Source organism: Mustela nivalis (assembly GCF_964662115.1).
Source record: "Mustela nivalis genome assembly, chromosome: 8".
Lineage (NCBI taxonomy): Eukaryota > Metazoa > Chordata > Mammalia > Carnivora > Mustelidae > Mustela > Mustela nivalis.
Genome location: NC_139027.1, coordinates 13,500,375 through 13,519,540, shown reverse-complemented (window position 1 = coordinate 13,519,540; position 19,166 = coordinate 13,500,375). Strand labels below are relative to the sequence as shown.

Sequence of the window (19,166 nt, the reverse complement as noted above, 5' to 3'; positions counted from 1 at the left end):
TCACCTGCTGAAAACAGAAGGAATCCTTCTCCCGAAAGCAGAAAGCAGACACCTGCTCCTACTATAGGGACATCAAGTCTGAGGGGACTTGCCTGTGATCTGGTTTGAACGGGACTTGCTCACAACAATGAAATAGAAACCTCAAAGTATCAAAGAATCATCTTTCCTGCCTAGCTTTTGTGAGCAGTTCTAAGCACAGATTATTTCTTCTCAACTAAAACCTGTGAAGTAACAACTTTGTCCATTCAAAGCACACCTGTTGGAAATAGATACTTTCCTCTTTCTTTCTACTTTTGACTCTGAGAAACCTCTCAATAATTCAACAAATAATTTTAAAGGCATGGAGAGATTCGCAGATCCGCAGAAATAGAATTCAGGAGGATAGGCCCTGTGGTGGAGGAGCAGTGCATCCACAGCAAAAACAAAACAGAACAACAACAATAAAACAGATTGACCAGGCACTGTAAGACGTGAAGTGAGAGCCGTAATAGTGGATGTACGCGCGGAGTAATGGGAGCCCAGAGAAGGGAGTTTCCTTCTGAGTTTGAGGAGTCAGGAAGGGCATCAGGGAGACAAACTGACAATTCCTCGAGGCCTGCAAAGATGACGCATCCTTTGTCAGATCTGCAGGGTAGCCTGCATGTGGGAGAACCGTCCAGAGGAGGGGAGAGCTTGAGCGGGAACACAGAGGTGGGGGGGTCTCAGCCCTGGGGAGGATGCTGTGGGCAGCCGATGGCTGTAAATCTGGTCTAAGGCCAAACGCCCAAGAGCCTAAATATCCTTGCAGAGGAGTTTGGACTTTACCCAGAGTCTGTTACAGAGACATCTGAGTTTTTTAACCCGGGGTCAAGCCTGTGCTGTGGAAATACCACTCCGGTGCCCACGAGAGGTGGAATTCTGCACTCGTACATCTCCGTGTAGCCCAGATGGACAGGAAATTGTCCCGTATTGTCTATTTTTCTTTACTGATCCATAATAATATAAAATTATGTGACTGTTCAGAATACAGATGACATGCTTCTGCTTTCTTGACAGTTGTGGTGTGGCTGTGTGACTACATTCCGGGCAATGGGACAGAACTAACGACCTGGCAGCAGCTCCAAGGTATTTTTTTTTTTTTTTTTAATACAGCTGGCATGCAGTTGCTTCTCTTGTCTTCTTGCTGCTACTTAAAACGCAGATGTGATGATGATTTACTTGGGCCATTTAGATGGAAAAGGTCAATTGAATTTTCTTCTATTTGAATTGCTTTTCTACTTTTGTTGAAACTCAGCTGGGCTTATTTATGGAAGCGTATTTCTGGGTTCTCATTCTGCTCCATTGATCTATGTATCTATCTCTGCAAATCCCATGTTGTATTAATTACTGGCTCTATATGGTAAGCTTCAGGGTCAAGTAGAGTGATTTCTCCCCCACTTCATTCCTCTTCTTCAAGATTCAAGATCACTTTAAGAGATAGATTTTACTTTATAACCTAGAATACACACATGTAGACACACAGATAAATATGAAACCCGTTTCGTGTAAATGATATATTGATCATTTGTGATGTGCCCTGATTCTTTTCTAACCTATTCTACTGCATTCTATTCTCCCATTAAAAAGTGCTGGTCATGACCCACTGTATTGATTTCACAGCCCACCAAATGAGTCTTTCCACCTCCCGTTTAAAAGACACTGTAGCAGAAGGGAGTGGGGGTGGGGGACTACCTGCCATCAAACCACCGTATCCCCCACCCAAAATGGCAGTAAGACTGAATCCGGCTTCCTTGGAGGTGGGACAAGCCATGAGGTTGCCTTGTTCACATTAGGTTTCTTTTCTAATTAGAAGAATGACTTTGGAAGAATGTACAGCCCGCTTCGGGGGATTTCCTCACTCACGGAAAATCTGCAGTCCTTAAACACGGGATTGGTTTTCTCTGAAAATGGAAAAGCGACACAGCCAGAAATTTTAAAGCCAATAAACTCGTATTTGCCAGTGGGCTGATTCTTTCATGCATGCTATCTTCTCCTGTCCTTCTCCTGCTCTAAGAGATCTGTTATTACGCCCATTTGTACACCTGCGAAAACACAGCCTCGGCAAGGGGAAGGAATTTGCTCAGATTTTTACATCTGGCAGGCAGCCCATCTCAGACAGCACCCTGTGCCCACCTGCCTCCTTAGCTCCAAACCTCATGCGTGAGGCTAAACTGAGGCATGCTGTTGTGCGCAAAAGGCAGAGCCTCTATAGGAAGAATGGTTTTCTGGATGGTTCAGAAGATGGTTCTTTTTTTTTTTTTTAAGATTTTTTATCTTATTTATTTGACAGAGAGACATCACAAGTAGGCAGAGAGGCAGGCAGAGAGAGAGGAAGGGAAGCAGGCCCCCTGCTGAGCAGAGAGCCCGATGCGGGACCGATCCCAGGACTCCGAGATCATGACCCGAGCGGAAGGCAGCGGCCCAACCCACTGAGCCACCCAGGCGCCCCAGAAGGTGGTTCTTAAGATGATGCCCTAACTCCGGCCCGGACCCGGAACCTGAGGGCCACGCCCTGAGTTGGGCGGGGCCTGCCTCGCCCACGAGGACCTCAGGGAAAGCGCCCGCAAGGCAGCCAGGAGCTGCACAGCTGGTCTTCTACACGAGCAAGGAAAAACGACAATCAGGTTTAAGCTGCTGTTATTTCGGGTTTATGTTACTCACAGTTGAATTTAATCCTAACTGATACAACCACTATCCTGCAAGAACAGTGGCAGAAAAATATATATCACATATCCATCACATAAATCTACTTTTATAAGGGAATGAAGTCAAATTATTACCCGCAATAAAAAGGTGTTTCGCAACATGACCCAGGAATTTAGAAGTACCATTTGTTCCTTGTTTCTCCCCTTCTCACCGACAAGGCTCCCTGTGGCCTCTGGGGACAGACGTGAGAGCAGGGCGCTCGAGGGCAAAGGTGTGGTGACCCAGGGAGTGAAGAAACTCAAAGGAGGATGCCGGGATTGTCTCGGTTTGGCCAACAGCCTCCTTTATCCAACTTTGCAGTTGTCAGAAGAAGAGTTTTCCTTTTTTCTCCTTTCTAAGCAAGTTTTCTGGGAGAAGAAAGGAAAAAAGACAATGGCAGAAAAATGGAATAGAAGAAAAATGAAATATAAACAAACTAAACTCTTCCCTGAGCAGAAAAGTTCAATTAAAAAAAAAAAAAAAGAAGAGAAATGTAGGATTCTAATTTGAACCATAGCCCCATGTCTAATGCTTTTAGCTAAGAAAAAGAGAGAAAAGCGCAAGAAATCTGAGTCAGAGGGAAGATGTCATGGTGAGTTTCAATGGGATGAATTCCTTATTAATTCTAAAGAACACGATGCAACATGGATTTAATTATACAAGTCAACCCACCCACATTCCTCTCTTGCTTTTCACACACATGGGCTTCTGAGGACGATGAAAGGTGGGTGGGGAGAAAGGGAAAAGGAGGAAGAACACGGGGTGGCTAAGGCCATGGAGAAGGCGGCTCTCCTCCAGGACACAGCTGCTCTCGGCCTCCCCTTTTCAAGTGTGCAAACAGCGGGGGCTCGGGGACATCCCTGCCGCTGTGCCTGGCCCCATCGGCCCCAGCAGGTCCATCTACCTTGGCCTCAAGGACACTTCTATTTTGTCCTATTTACTGCGCAGGACAGATTCTTTAAATTCTGAGGGATGAAGAAAAGGAATATCACAAAGAGGGTAGATGGAAGCCTGGAAAAAAAGAAAAATCTCAGCTGCTTTTCATTTCCTGTGGGATGTACAACCCAATCACACCAAGATTTTCACGAAGAACAAACAAGTCTATTGAAATGCCAAAGAGTTTAAATGGGCCAAAAATTTTAAAAATTTATATTTTAGTAACAATTGTATATTACTGAGAAGTAAAACATGATGTTTAGATACCCATCTCGATAGTGAAATGATTTCTATGGTCAAGCTAATGGACATATCCAGCTCTTCACACACTTACCGTGTGTGTGTGTGTGTGTGTGTGTGTGTGGTGAGAACACCTGAAATCTACTCTGTTCACAAATTTTCAGTGTACAATACGTACTACTAACCATGGTCACCATGCTGTACATTAGATCTCAAGACTTACTCATCTTATATGATTGCACCTTCCCTGAAAGAGCACTCAGTTTTCCCTAAGTCTCTCTGGGACCTTTTACTTATGCTTCTGTGCACAATACTCCAATCTCTGTACAGGTGAAAACACCAACAGTTTCCCCATATTGTTTCTTCCTGCTTTTTCTTTTCCCTTTCAGATAATATCCCACAGAATCCTAGCTGTTGGAGAGTCTCACTGGCCATTCTGTGACTTTAGCTCATTACTTTGGGATGTGTTGACTATTAGATGCAGGGCATCTCATTTGGGAGAGGATTCAGTGGTGAAATGATGGGTTTACAAAGTCACAGGGCATCAGCATCAGAGTTTAGTTGAAGATTAAAAAAAAATCCTTAAATAAAAATCAACAACAAAAGATAGCCACTCTTCGAAGCTAAAGGGATACACTACAGAGACATGCAGGCTTAGAAAAAAACCTTGAAAGGCTTTAGGTTGGACTCCATGAATGATTCCCAGAGCAGCATCACCCAAGAGGCCTGTCAGGGTATCTGCCACTCTCTCATCATTGGCAAAATGGAGAACTGGAAAAGTATACTGGAATATGGCTCTAGGAATACCTAGTCTTAACCATAATCCAGGAATCCAGAAACTATCTCCAAAACTATTAAATTTAGAGCTACCCCTTGTCTGTTGCTTCTGCACTGACAAAACAGAAACAAAAACTATTGGGCATGCATGGCCTCTGCATACACATAAAGCTAGTGAAGGGACACTGACATATCTGTTCAAGTAAAGGGTGTGGTCAAGTGGGGTGGGAGGGTAGCCAGTCGTCTTCATGACACATGCGTTCCATGCCACCTGCTCAATTTCTTGGGAATGCATCTAAAACCTATATCACATTTGAAGCCCTAGTCTCAAGAGAATGTCTTTAATTGTCCAGTCTCTACAGGATAAGAAAGTATATTTAAAAAGATAGCTTTCAACCATTTTTCAATCATGGTCCATTTTTCATAAATTAAACTTATTTTGAGATCATTGCAGATTCATGTTTAGTTGTAAGAAATAGTACAGAGATTCCCATGAATTCTTACTCATTTCTGATTGCAATATCTTACAGAAGCATGGGACTGTATTACAAGTAGGATGGTGACTTTGGTAGAATCCACTGGTCTAATTTAGATTTCTCAGTTTTACTTGTGTGCTTGTGTGTGTGTGTGTGTGTGTGTGTGTGTGTGCATGTGTGTGTGCTTGTATTTGAGCTTAGTTCTCTACAATTTTGTCACATGTGTAGCTATGTATCTATCATGACAGTCAAGACACAAGATACAAGACACACCTTGTTGTGCTGAAAATCTAGGAATGACTGTAAAGGAAGCTATGGATTATCTTGGATGGTGCCTAAGATGGTTTCGAAAATGATGTCTCCTGCAGTAAATTGAACAGGGTCATTGTCCAGAGGGGCTCATAGTAGGAAGTACCATTATTATAGAACCAGGTTTCTTTTCTTTTCACCTTCATTCTAGCATAAAGTTTTCCTCCTATTGGCCTCCTGTTCTGCTTCCTTTCTCCAGCTTCCCCTGAGCCAAGGCGCTCTCATTGTCTAAAGAATTGGCTACCTTGAATCTTCTGGGCTCCCATCCACTCTCATAGAGCTTCAGAGTTCATTTTGTTTCCCATAAATAAATAGCAGTTTTCTAGTCCCAGCAAATTACACTTATAATTCTTGCCAAGAGCCAGGTATGAAGACTGAGAACTCTGTGCAGAGTGCTCCTTCCCATGCCCTAGGCTTGCACAAAACATATCTAGAGGTTGCAGAGTGCTGGCCCAGAGCAGACACGTAAAATGCTACTTATAATTTTATTCCTGCTACATCTTAACTTCTTCATATATACCAATTTAATTTTAAAAATTTTAATTTTTTAAAAGTTAGTAATTTGGTAATATTTGAGTGTTGACTCCCACATAAAGAGATAACTACTCTAAAATAAACTGAATATAATATTGAGTTGCATTTCCAGATGAATGATGAGAACATCCTTGTGTTGGTGAATGGTCACAATTTTGTTAGAACCTTCTTCATTTTTAAATATCTCATCATGTTTATTTTACCTTTTTTGTTTCATAAGTTGCAGTACATAATTTTGGTATAATTATTAGAAATAGCAATTATTAAAGGCCTAATCCAACTAAAATAAAGCATAGTAAGAGCTTATGAGGACAATGGAACAGGATGTTATATGAAAATTAGGAGAGAAATGAGTACATGTAATTTTTAAAAAATATTTCTATATACATTTTCTTTTTTAAAATTTAAAATCAGGTAATTAACATATAGTGTATTATTATTTTCAGAGGCAAAGTTTAGTGATTCATCAGTTGCATATAACACTTGTGTTCATCACGTGTCCTCCTTAATGCCCATCACCCAGTTAGCTCATCCCCTCTCACCACCCCTTCAGCCACCCTCAGTTTGTGTTCAAAGCTCAGTTAAGAGCTTCTTATGGGGGCATCTGGGTGGCTCAGTGGGTTAAAGCCTCTGCTTTCAGCTCGGGTCATGATCCCAGGGTCCTGGGTTTGAGCCCCGCATCGGGCTAACTGCTCAGCAGGGAGCCTGCTTCACCTCCTCTCTCTCTGCCTGCCTCTCTGTCTACTTGTGATCCCTGTCTGTCAAATAAATAAATAAAATCTCTAAAAAATAAAAAAAAATAAAATTATATAAAAAAAGAGCTTCTTATGGTTTGTCTCCCTCTCTGATTTCATTTCATTTTTGAATACATGTAATACTTAGTTTTGATTTTTATTTTAAGTCTATTCAGGGTGTTCGGTGTGTTGCATGTTCCATTAAATATCTGAGTGCTTACTACGTGTTTGACATTGTGCGAAGCTTATTGGGAATGGTGAAAGAAATATTAAAAGGGAGGGGGAATCCTGGCTAATAAGTAGACTGGCTTTGAACTGGAAGAGAATCAAAGTTCAGAGGCCCTGTTTTCGGACTTTTTTTTTTTTTTTTTCAGAGAGAAAATGTACTTGAGATGAAATAAAGAATTTCGCCTGACTACCCTTAAGTAGCTTCCTGGTAACTCATTTCAAATCTTTCTGATGTTGGATGGCTATACCCAAAAGTTTAGATGACCTTTTAAAAAGTCTTGTGAACAACTCTAATTACTGGGGAAACTATTCCCATAACTGGGAGATCTTTGGGTGGTGGCAAACCCAACGAGGATAATAGTTACCCCAATGACCAGAGCAGGTTTAGAGGCAGCAGAAGCAGACTATAGCAGCAGCAGCTACTGGGCTAGGGACCCCAAGGGACGTGAGCCACCATGATAACTTCCTACCACTACCAGAGTGCCTACTCTGAATGTGGCAGGTTGCAAGGTGCTTTATGTGCACCATGGTTGACTTTCATAACTAAGGTCTGAAATAGATGCAGTCCACATTCTGTGAATGAGTCTCACTCTGCTAAGTATCACTCTGCTAAGGAGTAGAAGAATCTGGATTTGCCTCTGAAGCCATGGTCTTCCTACCACTATGATGTCTCTCAAAAGTAAGGACATTTGAAAGGACAGGTGTCTCAGGAACTTCGGGAGCACCGAGGCGTTGAATGAGGCTGTTGCTCTTGTCATACATTAGGATCATCTTCATGCTGGAATGGTCTGGGGATACTAGTAGGTATTCAGGGACTATTGGTTGAATTAAACTGAAAAGAGTTTCTAGGGGCCCCTGAGAGTCTCCATCAGTTAAATGTCTGACTCTTGGTTTTGGTTCAGGTCATGATCTCAGGGTCAAGCCCTGCATTAGGCTCGCAGCTCAGCTGGGAGTCTGCTTCTTCCTCTTCCTCTGCTCCTCCCCCTGCTTGTGATCGTCCTCTCTCTCTTTCAGAGAAAGAAAGAAAGAAAGAAAGAAAGAAAGAAAGAAAGAAAGAAAGAAAGAAAAGAAAAATAGTTTCTACCAGGTTCATGACCTAAGCATAACATCCTCGCCCACAGATATTTAGGAACCTTCTCTGTCCACTCTGAAATTTATTTCTAGCACCCACCAGTGGATGGATGAAGTTCCCAAAGTCACCTTTAAAGAAGTAAGTTACCTCCTAAATGTCTCCCTGATATTTTTGAAGGTTAGAGGGAGGCTAGCCAGAGCTTATCAGCAGGGAATCATCCCCCACAAGAAAATGAAAGAGTGATTGCAGTTCCTGATGTGATTTAGACAAGCCTGACTCAGCAAGCTGGGAATTTAAGGCTAACAACCACCACCACAAACAACAAGCTCATAGCTACTAGGGCCATTCTCTCCTCCTCTCTTCTAAGAACACTTATGGATCACCCAGAAAACCACTTGCATCCTCCTTATGTTTATACCAACCCTAACAAACAGCTCTTCAGCTGCATCATTGATCAGGTCCCCTCCACCCATGCCACTTCTTCTTGGTTTCCTGTTGTCCACCTCTCAGTCCTTCCATGAGCACCTGTGGTCATGTGGCTTCCTGTGCCTACCCCTAGAATTAAGGACTGTTCTTTTTTTTTTTTTTTTTGTAAATTTAAATTCAATTAGCCAACATATAGCACATCTTTAATGTCAGTTGTAGAGTTCAAGAATTCATTTTTTTAAAAAGATTTTACTTATTTATTTGAAAGAGAGTGAAAGAGAGAGAGGAGAGAGAGATCATGATAAGGAGGAAAGGGTAGAGGGAGAAGCAGACTCCCTGCTGAGCAGGGAGACTGATGTCGGCTTCAATCCCAGGACCCCGGTATCATGACCTGAGCTGAAGGCAGATGCCCAACCTACTGAGCCACCCAGTTCAAGAATTCTTAATTTAAGGTATCAGATTCCATGGTCTAACACTTAGGCATCCCTCAGGAGCCATTCTCTAAAAGCAGCCTGGATTTTAAAGTCACAATTCACATGTTGTTCTGGAACTCATTTTTTGAAAAAAATTTACAAGCCTTTACAAATAAATGTTTGTGACCAAAATACAGAATGGAAGAAAGTTTTAGAGTCTTTATCATGAGTTGGCATTAAGTCATGGGAGCTGATAGTCTTAAGTGGCCAGGGATGGTATCACTTCTCCAGCCACTCTGCCAAATCTATCCAAGGGGGACATTCAGGGAAAAAAAAAAAATCAGTTGTCAATTCTCAGAGCTTTTATATACTAACAAAGTGAGAGGCTACAATTTTCCTTGTGTACATGCCATATTATTGTGCTGGATATTTCTAGAAATATTTTTAGGAAACAAGGAGCACAAGAGGGGAAGAGGATCAAAGGGACAGAAAGAAGCAGGCTTCCTGCTGATCAAGGAGCCCAGCGTGGGGCTCAGTTCCAGGACCCTGGGATCATGACCTGAGCTGAAGGCAGATGCCTAACCACCTGAGCCACCCAGATGCCCCTCTTTTCTTCATTCTAAGTAGCCCTGGGATGCATGGTGCACCAAGGAAATGCAGGGGAGTTCTCAGAGCCAATTACACTGATGTACTTTCTTCCTATCCTTGCTACTCTTATTCTTCTCGGCCTTCTCTGCTTCCCCCTCATGACACAATTTACTGTTTAATACATTCTCTGAGCTTTTAATTTCAACCATTTCATTTTTCTTTCTAACAATGAACTGTCTTTTGAAATGGTTTTTTAATGTTTACTTTCTACTGTCTGCAGTGGTCTTGTATCTACATTTAATCTTGGGTGGGTTGAAAGGATGACAAGTTCTAGAGTTTTGCTTTTCCCAATCCAGCCTTAGTTTAGCAAGGCTGTTGTTCTTAACTTAGTGAGTTGTTCCATGGATCTTAAACCCAGTTCCGATGAAGCATTGGTCTTCTAAATGGAAGACATTGCCTTGTTTTAGTATATCCTCCTGGCTATATATGGGAGGGAGGAAGTTTGCAGACAAGACATGAGAAGGTTTCTGGGGGTGACATAAATAAGAAGGGGGTCCTGAGATGGTGCAGGGGTGCTTACCCTCTGCTGCCAGCACCCTCTCACCCCCATTCATGTGGAGTGACCTTGCCTGCCATATAAAAATGTACCAGCCACACTTGGCTCTGCATATATTTATAGTCAATATACATTCTGAACCCAGCTCCACTGCTTTATATCCCTTCACTCAGTCATCACTTCCACTCTTCAACTGAAAGACTTTCTGTTTACTTATACCAAATCACATGATGGGAGATAAATGTTCAAATCCTTATTTATGGGCATTTAGAGATTGCAACACTGCTTTTACAAGGCAGCTATTTGATTCCAAAATGGATAAGCTACAAAGCTACAGTTGGCCTCCATCACGTCTGCAAAGGGAAAGAGTCCTAAAGTTGGTTTTGCTCATAAAAAGCTAAACAATGACACACAGATCTGGAAGCAAATAGACCCAGAATGCACCCTGAAGAATGCTAGTAGGGCCCATTAGACTGGTGTGACCATAGTGGAACATGAATGTTTGCAGACCCAGTGTAGACTCACAACTTCTGAGAGTTGCCAACCAACTGTACTGCCTAATCCAGCCTGTCTGCAGTCACGATACCCAAGAAATGGTGTTAACATTTATAGAGGTTTAGGACAGTTCTATGCTATGCATGAGTTGTCAATCTAATTGTCACAACATCCATTAGGACTCATTCCCATTTTACAGATGAGGATACGGAAGCCCAGAGAGGTTGTACCACTTGACCCACATCACACAGTTGAAAGTGGAAAAACTTTCAAATCCATCCTTCCAGCTCCAGAGACCCTGTCCCTGGCTAGTGTGCTCTACCACCTCTCCAGGACCCAGAGTCCTGGCCAGTCAGGACTGGAGTCAGAGTTACGCAAAGGAGTTACTTCCGTTGCCTCACAGGATAGGGCACTCTTCATGCTCAGCTACACCTGCTTGTCCCCAACACCTCACCTTTGTCTTCATGCCACTCCCAGAGACATCCAGAATGTGCTTTTGTTTTCTTTTTTTTTTTTTTTTTTAACCTCCCAACAGCCTCCGGAGATTTGAAGATATTAATTGGTCCTCTCAAATGCACATGAATATTACCTTTGTGGTTAGTGGAAGCAGCTCTGGCCTAATAGAAAACTAGGAGCACTCAATAATTAAACAATTTGCTACTGTCCAGGCTCTACTGGCAACATGAGTTTAACATTGGGTATCAAGTGCCTTAAGAATAATCTCAAGGAAATATTAAGATATGCTGACAAATGTTGATTTAGCTAATCACAGTGTCATTTATATTACCCACAAATTAGAAATAACCTAAGTATCCAAAATAAGGGAATTTTAAAAAGTATAATTTAACCATACACTATTATAGGGATGCATTAAAATTAATATTTTCTAATAATAATTAAGCACGGGAAGTTCTCAAAATGTGGTCATTTCTAAAAGCGGGATTAAAAAAAGGAGCACCTGGGTGGCTCGATGCATTAAGTGTCTGCCTTCAGCTCAGGTCATGATTCCAGGGTCCAGGGACGGCATCCCAGGTTGGGCTCCCTGCTCAGTGGGGAGTCTGCTTCTCCCTCTTCCCCATCCCCTGCTCATGTTCTCTCTTGCTTTCACTCGCTCTCTTTCAAATAAATAAAAATAAATAAATAAATAAATAAATAACCAAATGTGGATTAAAATAGTATTAAAATACTGACCCAATTTTGAAAAAAAAAAAGTCAAATGAAGGAAAAAAGAAAATTCAGAAATACATATACATAGAAAAGAACAGAAAGAAATGTGCCATTCTACTAATAATGGGGTATCTTTTATCTTTCCTGAATACTCTGTGTATTTTCCACATTTTCTAGAATTGGCCTTCATTACCTTTGAAATCTGAAGGAATACATTGTCATCATGTGTATTGTTTTTAAAATGATTTAAATGTGTCCAAGAATCATCTACAGCTGAGGATGGATTTGAAGACTGGGGAGAGGGGCACATGACATTGAAATGGGTTGAATCCACCATCCATTTTGATCCCAGTGTTTTGGCCCCAAAACGTTTTGAACTCCTCGATGCATTCCAGAGCTTGGCGGCCAGGGAATGAGAGCAGCTGTGGTCTCTCCTCTACAGACTCTATCTCGTTGGGGCTTGTAGTAGACACTGTCAGGGCTCCACCCATTTGGGGCTGTCAGATAAAATACAGGACACCCAGTTAAATTCAAACTTAGATAAACAACGCATATTGCATGGGGCATACTTACATCAAGAAATTATACTTTATCTGCAAATGAGATTTAGCTGGACATTCTGTATCATAGCTGATAAATCTGGTGATCTATATGCGACCCCATTCAGATTTCCTTTTCACCATTTTTGTAAATGTAAAAATGTTCCCTTTCCTCCTTACTGGTCCCTCTAGAAGCACTTCCTTATTAAATTACTCACCCAGGAATCCTGCTCAGGAGCTGTTTCTGGGGAGGCTGAAGTCAGGAGAAGCTTCTTCCCCCTTCCTTGCCCCATCTTTTCCTCTGTGTCTTCAGCTACCTCTTTGTCTCTCCTCTATGTAGTTCTCAAAAACTGTTCTTTTTTATTTTTTCATGGATTTTCTAAAAAAATAAATATCCTCAGGATTTTCTCCAATGCACAAAAACATTACTAGTACAGGTAGTAAGCACAGGATGAAACTTTCCCACTAGAGTCCCACTGAGGGTTGGACTGGGCTCCCACTAGCTTCTTGGCAGCAAGACCTGCCCATATTTCTACTCTGTGTTCCTCTGACCTAGGTCACTGGACCCATGGCCCTCCTGCTTTCTCTTCCTCTTGGAGTGTGGAAAATGCAGCTCCTAGTTCTTCTCTTCACACTGCTCTGGTATGTGCATGTCTCTGAGGCTGCCCTCTGACCCATCTGAGGTGAGAGTCCTAGTCCTACTTGCCTGTCACTCATGAACACATGCTGTCCATGGCTTCTTGCTGAGCTTTGCTTTCTTCGCAGCTCTGCTCTTAGCCCTGGGAAGTAGGAGAACACCTCGGGATACCCAGACTTACATGATATAGAGATATCTAGCCTCCTTAACCCCCACTCCCTCAGGAGCTAACCTAGCATGGGGAGTGGACAGGATCCAGTCATAGACCATATCTGAATTATGACTTCCCCTAACTCTTCTTTCCCTTCTCAGTTGGTGAGATCCCACCCAGATTGTCTGAGGTTCAGTGGAAAGGACAGGATCCTTTCCTTAGATCCTTATAAACACATTTGCTTTCTAGATCTTCTGTCTTATTTCATAACATCAAGATTATTAAATTTAGCTGTTAAGAATCTGCTTCTCTTTCCTCTGATCCTCTTCTGACAGAGTCCCTGGGACAGATCAGACAGGTTGATGATGGAAGAAGGGACAGGAAGGGAAAAATATATTGTGAGTATCTTACATTATGCTGCCAGACTATATAGTAGGTCAGAAGATGTAGCTGAGGTAACACACACAAAAAAGAATCCAACTAAAAAAAACTGCTGAAACTATATCAATCTAACTCAAGCTTTTTTTTTTTTTTTTCTTAATGTATCTTCTGAAAAATTGCTGTAGTCCAGAAGGCAGAATAATGTAAAAAGACACCCTCTCCCAACATCTAGCCAGTGAGGAACTAGTTTGGGAGTAAATCTGAAACCTCAAGTAGCAATAAAGGAGAGGAACAGCTCCTGTAAACAAGCAACATTCACTGAATTAGCCAACAGAGAGAGAAGGAACTATCAGGAGGCAGAAAGGAAGAGAGAAAATTAAGCTGCCACCAATTTTTAGGTTTGCAGTGGGCACGTAAAAAGCAGGGGCCATAATCCCTTTCAGGTATGGCATGCTGGGGAGTTGGGGTCAGTGAAGAGAAGATATGACTCTTTTCCAAAATGTTGTTGTCTTTAATTTTCTCCATGTCACTCATGTTTTCATTGAACCAATTACTATTGATGGAAAAATCATTTCAGTTAGATTTGGATCATAAAGAGCTGGTTTAATTGGCTGGGTAGCTATGAGCAGTTTTGGCTAAGTGTTTTGGGGTAAGCTTAGAGAGGCTAAAATAACACAGAGGCATGAGATACAACCATCCATTTATTCATCTTACTCATTCACTGGCAAATAATTCTTGGGAACCTACACTGTCCCATTCTTGTCCTAAGCAATGGAAAGCAGAGAGATGAATAAAAAATGATAAGCCAACAAGATGTCACCATGAGGTAGAGAAGCTACATGGTAACTAACTTTATTATATAAGATGGTGCCATGGTGAGCTATGTCATAGGAGAGACCAGCTCTACCTGGAGAGGATGGGTATTGACTTCTCAAAGGAGATGCTTCTTCAGGAAGTATAAGAAAATCAAATGTATGCTTTGAAAGGAAGAGCATCCCTGAGAGTGAAAACAGGCTTTAATAAGGACCAGAGGCCAGAGAGAGCACAGCATGTTTAAGGAAATGACCCAACTTTAGTGTGAGATGACCTCAGAGGATTTGGGGGAGAAAATGGAAATGAATCTGCAGAAGCCAGTTTGTCAGGGCTGCTCAGCTCGTAATGTAAAATTTGGACATTATCATTTGATGATGGAAAGTCAATTGACTGTTTTTAACAGGGAAAGCATGACCAAATATAACACATTTTGGAAAGATCACTTGCATGGTATTGTGTTGAGGCCAAGCTGGAAGGCTGTCACATACTCTAGGAGAACTAAAATGGGGTCAGAACTAAATCAGTAGGAGTGGGAATGGAAGGAAAGGTAGGTTCAAGAGGTTGTGTGGGTGTGGAAAACTAAGGAGGTAGAACATGTACAAAGGAAGTGGGGGGATAAGATGTTGTCTAAGGTTTTGGCTTGGAAAGGAAATACTTAGGCATGCAGGATTGAAAGGAGGGTTCCCTGGAATCAGAGGAAAGACGTTCAGCATTAGATATGTCCCTGGAATCAGAGGAAAGACGTTCAGCATTAGATATGTCCCTGGAATCAGAGGAAAGACGTTCAGCATTAGATATGCCAAATTTGAGAAGCCTGTGGGACATTCAAATGGAGATGTCTTTGTGCTGTTTGCCGTATAGGTCTGAAACTCAGTAGACAGGTCTGAGTCAATTTATTACTTGGGAATACAGTCTCTGAGGCTATGAATCAGCACTCTCTGGAACACTGCTATCTAAGGGGTAGAAAAAAAGACTAGCCAGTGAAAGAGGCTGAAAATTATAAGACAGGGAAGCTGGAGCCTGATTACCAGGAGACAAGGAAGACAGAGTATCAAGAAGGAAATGGTTAACTTTGCCAAATTCCATGGCAAAAACTCACAGAGGGCAGTTACTTTATAGTGTGAACAGAAGATGACTGCCAGCCCCAGGGAGGCAGATTTTGCTCCAAACCATGGGACAACTTCTGACCATCAATAGTAGGCTGCTTACAAATATTAGCTGAAGTCAGGAGTTTGAACAATTGAGTACCTGTCTGACAAGAGCTACACAACAGCTCACCAGGCAGAGGAAGTTTGCCTACCAGACAGAGTTGTTGTAAAGAGGAGTCCACGTGGTAGGAGAAGAATAAATGAAACAAGATGGGATTGGGAGGGAGACAAACCATAAGTGACTCTTAATCTCACAAAACAAACTGAGGGTTGCTGGGGGGAGGGGGTTTGGGAGAAGGGAGTGGGATTATGGACATTGGGGAGGGTATGTGCTTTGGTGAGTGCTGTGAAGTGTGTAAACCTAGTAATTCACAGACCTGTACCCCTGGGGATAAAAGTATATGTTTATAAAAAATAAAAAATTAAAAAAAAAAAAAAGAGGAGTCCACGTAATGGGTGGGAGATCTGTACAAAGAGAGGTCTTCTAACATTTGGATGGCAAATATTCCATATGAGTAGTTTCTTTTTTTTAATGAAATTATTTTGGGGAAATGAATAGTGAGATCCTAGGCAAATATTATTTATTTATTTATTGGAGAGAGAGACAGAGACAGAGACAGAGAAAGAGAGAGAGCGAGAGCACGAGATGAGCAGCGGGGAGGAGCAGAGGGAGAGGGAGAAGTAGACACCCCACTGAGCAGGGAACCCAACATAGGACTTGACCATGGACCCCGGGATCATGACCTGAGCCAAAGGCAGACACTTAACTAATGTAGCCATCAGTTGCCCCTCTAGGCCACCATGTATTTACCATGCTATGCGAGGTCATTCTTATGAACTTTGTCGCATTGCCTCGTCCGTAACCGGGGAACAGATTATCTGTTCCATCTACTCCACAGAGAACAAATGTTGTATTTTTTAAGTGTTTGGGAACATTAATAGAAAGAAAATAGTAATGAAACTGGCCAGGCCTTGGAAGATCTAAGCCTGGCTTTGCTACAATTTTACTAGGTCAACTTAAGCAAACTTGCCTTACGTTTATAAAATGAAGGAGACAGACAAGATGGTGTCCGAGATAACCTCCATCTCTACTGTCCTTCAGGTTATGATCACCATTTGCTTCAGCACAATCACTATTGTCATCTTTACTTAGTACAGGGTGCATGCAGTGCAGAATGGGCTTTTAAAACACACTCAGCTGGTTCTCAGTGTGGTCCAGGGCTGGGTGTGGGGGAGGGAGTCCATTTTTGCCTCCACTTTCCAGATGACACTGAGGCTTAATAAGGTCCACTGTGACAGGCTAGGCGACACAGAACTGACAAAAAGTGAACTCTTGTCTCCGATATCTATGTTCTTTCTACCTCCTATAGTATTGTGTGCTTACATGGGATATCATCATTGCTAAGGAGACATCTCGATTGCTAAGGAAGGGGTAGAACCTGCCTGCAGAAGGCCAAAGTCCAGTCTCCAGCCCTTCTTTGGTGTGCAAACTCGAGAAGGTCATTTCTTCTTGTTGGCAGGTGCTCAATTTCTGCATGCATGAGGGCAGAGCTACCCAACCCTGCGGTTTCCTGAGGTTGTTAAGGGGGCAAAATGAGATGAAGGAAGCAGGCTGGAGAGTGGTATGCACTTGGTGGGACTGTCTCTTCTGCCAGGCTTGCAGGCGTACCGTCCAGCTGATTGCACAGCAATCCCATGGTTTTCCAGGGCCATGGGGCCCAGCATGCCTGTGCTGTGAGCTGGTTCTCTCCTGATGGCCTGGGTAAAATACCCCTTGGAGGGACTGGACTCTCCCTCCCACTCAATCCAAATATTTAGCTTCCAGCCTGCCTCAGCTGTGCTTTGGCAAGAAGTGTTTGGGAGGAGGAGGCTGCTCCTTTGAAGCCTTGGGTGTCCTACAGTGATGTGGGGCCTGGGCCAAGCTAGTCGAGCTTTGAGGCCAGCAGCAGGTTTGAGACACTCTGCGGCTGCTGACTTCAGCTGAGGGGGCCCAGGGCCCAGGGCCCTGCATGGCTCTGGTCTATTGTGGAGCTCTGTCAGCTGGGAGGGGAGCCTCATGCCCAACATGGTCAGCTCTAAAGCAATGTTCTCAAGCCTTCTGTGCACTGGCCAGTCCCTGGACTGGGACTCTAATGTGAGATGGCATTCTCTACAAGGGGAAAGGGACTATTATGTTGAGTCCTCTAATGAACTCTTCGGGTACTCACTCAGTGGCCCTCCCAGTCAACTATTTTGGGAATTTATGCTCCTGGTTCCTGAAATTTGAGATTCTTGGCACTGTTTTTACCAGGAAACATAGGACTCGTTAAGTTAAGGCTCTGACTGCCGCCTGGTCACTTTGGCCCACTGTGCCGCTAGGCTGTTAAAGAAAGGAGTGACTGTACTATCAGTTGGAACCAACTCTTACCTAAGGGGATGGCCTGCTGTTTCGTGAAGGGGAAGCAGGTACATGTGGCCATGGGTCATCCATTAGCCACTCTTGGTTCTGCTTTTCCCAGTGCTTACTAGATGTACAAGTTTAGAGGCATGGTCATCGGGACTCAGACCCTCAGAGATGGGTTAACGCACCAAGCAACCCACCTAGACAGATACAAGTGCTAACCCAGGGAAATGAGGGGATGGATCTAGAAGCATGGTGGCCTAGGGCAATATAGTCTCACTTATTTTGGGGACCCACTGAAGTGCAAGAAATGGAGTTAGTCCTACCACTCTCTAGTATGGTTCCTCTGGAGTTGTGATCAACCAGAATCTTGGAGAAGTTATGCCTGGGAGAACGGACAGTAATGTGAGAAGCCTGGGCTTGTGAGCAGGCTAGAAGGTGAAATGTGGTAGATATCGCTAGTGCCTATCAGGCCGTTTCTCCAGCCCACTGCACTCATTTCTCATTCCCTCTCCCTAGAGAATTCTAGAGAATTATGTTCTATTCCCTGGGAGACTGATTTTCTTTTCTTTTCTTTTTTTTTAAGATTTTATTTATTTGTCAGAGACAGAGGGGGAGAGAGCGAGCGAGCACAGGCAGACAGAGAGGCAGGCAGAGGGAGCCGAAGGCAGCTGCTTAACCAACTGAGCCCCCAGGCGTCCCGAGACCGATTTTCATCAGGGATGTTGTGCACTTCCTCTACCTACCCCCCTCCCATCTTTTATGCCCCAATGACTCACTGATACAGAATTACAAATACATCAAGTTCCATTGTCTTAAGGTGGGTCTCTGGTGCAATTCATGCTCTTCAATTCACTGTGGGATCTGACTGAAAGTAGACTCCAGCTGAGGTCATGGCCTTGCTTAGCTCTTTTCTTGTCACATCCTCTTCCCCTCATTCCTTACCTCCTGAAAGCATTCTAATCCCCATTCAGGCTCTGTTTCTGGTACCAGTCTTAAGTCAAGCCCATACTTGCTATGCTGGGCATCATGGGAGATGCTTTGTGTTCATTATCTCACATAATCTGCAGTTAAACCTGTGAGGTGATATTCCCATTAACCTTTATCATTAAGCTGAGGAAACTAAATCTCAGAGTAGCTAAGTGACTTGCTCAAAGTTGCACAGCTCATCTTCAAGTCTGAATCCATTTCTGAAGCCCCTGCTGTCACACTTGTTCATTCCTGCTTCTGTGGTAGTAAACCCATTACTGGAAATTGGCCTAGATAAGGCAGATGAGGAGATTTAGAGAAGAAATGACTCTTGAGAGGCTCCAGAGAGGCAAGATTAAGGTCTTTAAACTTTTGATGTGCTATCAGTTGAGAGAACATCTGATTTAGGTGAACTCTGAGTCCTTTAAAGTGCCCCAACCAACAATGTAGAATAAACACTAGAAAATTTCTACAGCTAGAGGGAAGAAAAACCA

The 19,166-nt window shown here is 42.9% G+C and overlaps 1 long non-coding RNA gene across 1 annotated transcript; it reads left to right on the top strand.

Moving 5' to 3' along the window:
• The first annotated feature begins 848 nt into the window (after positions 1 to 848).
• On the top strand, positions 849 to 1,930 carry LOC309872668. Its single transcript, XR_014316045.1, has 3 exons — positions 849 to 945; positions 1,036 to 1,104; positions 1,829 to 1,930. It is a non-coding gene; the product is annotated as an uncharacterized lncRNA (long non-coding RNA).
• Positions 1,931 to 19,166: the final 17,236 nt, after the last annotated feature.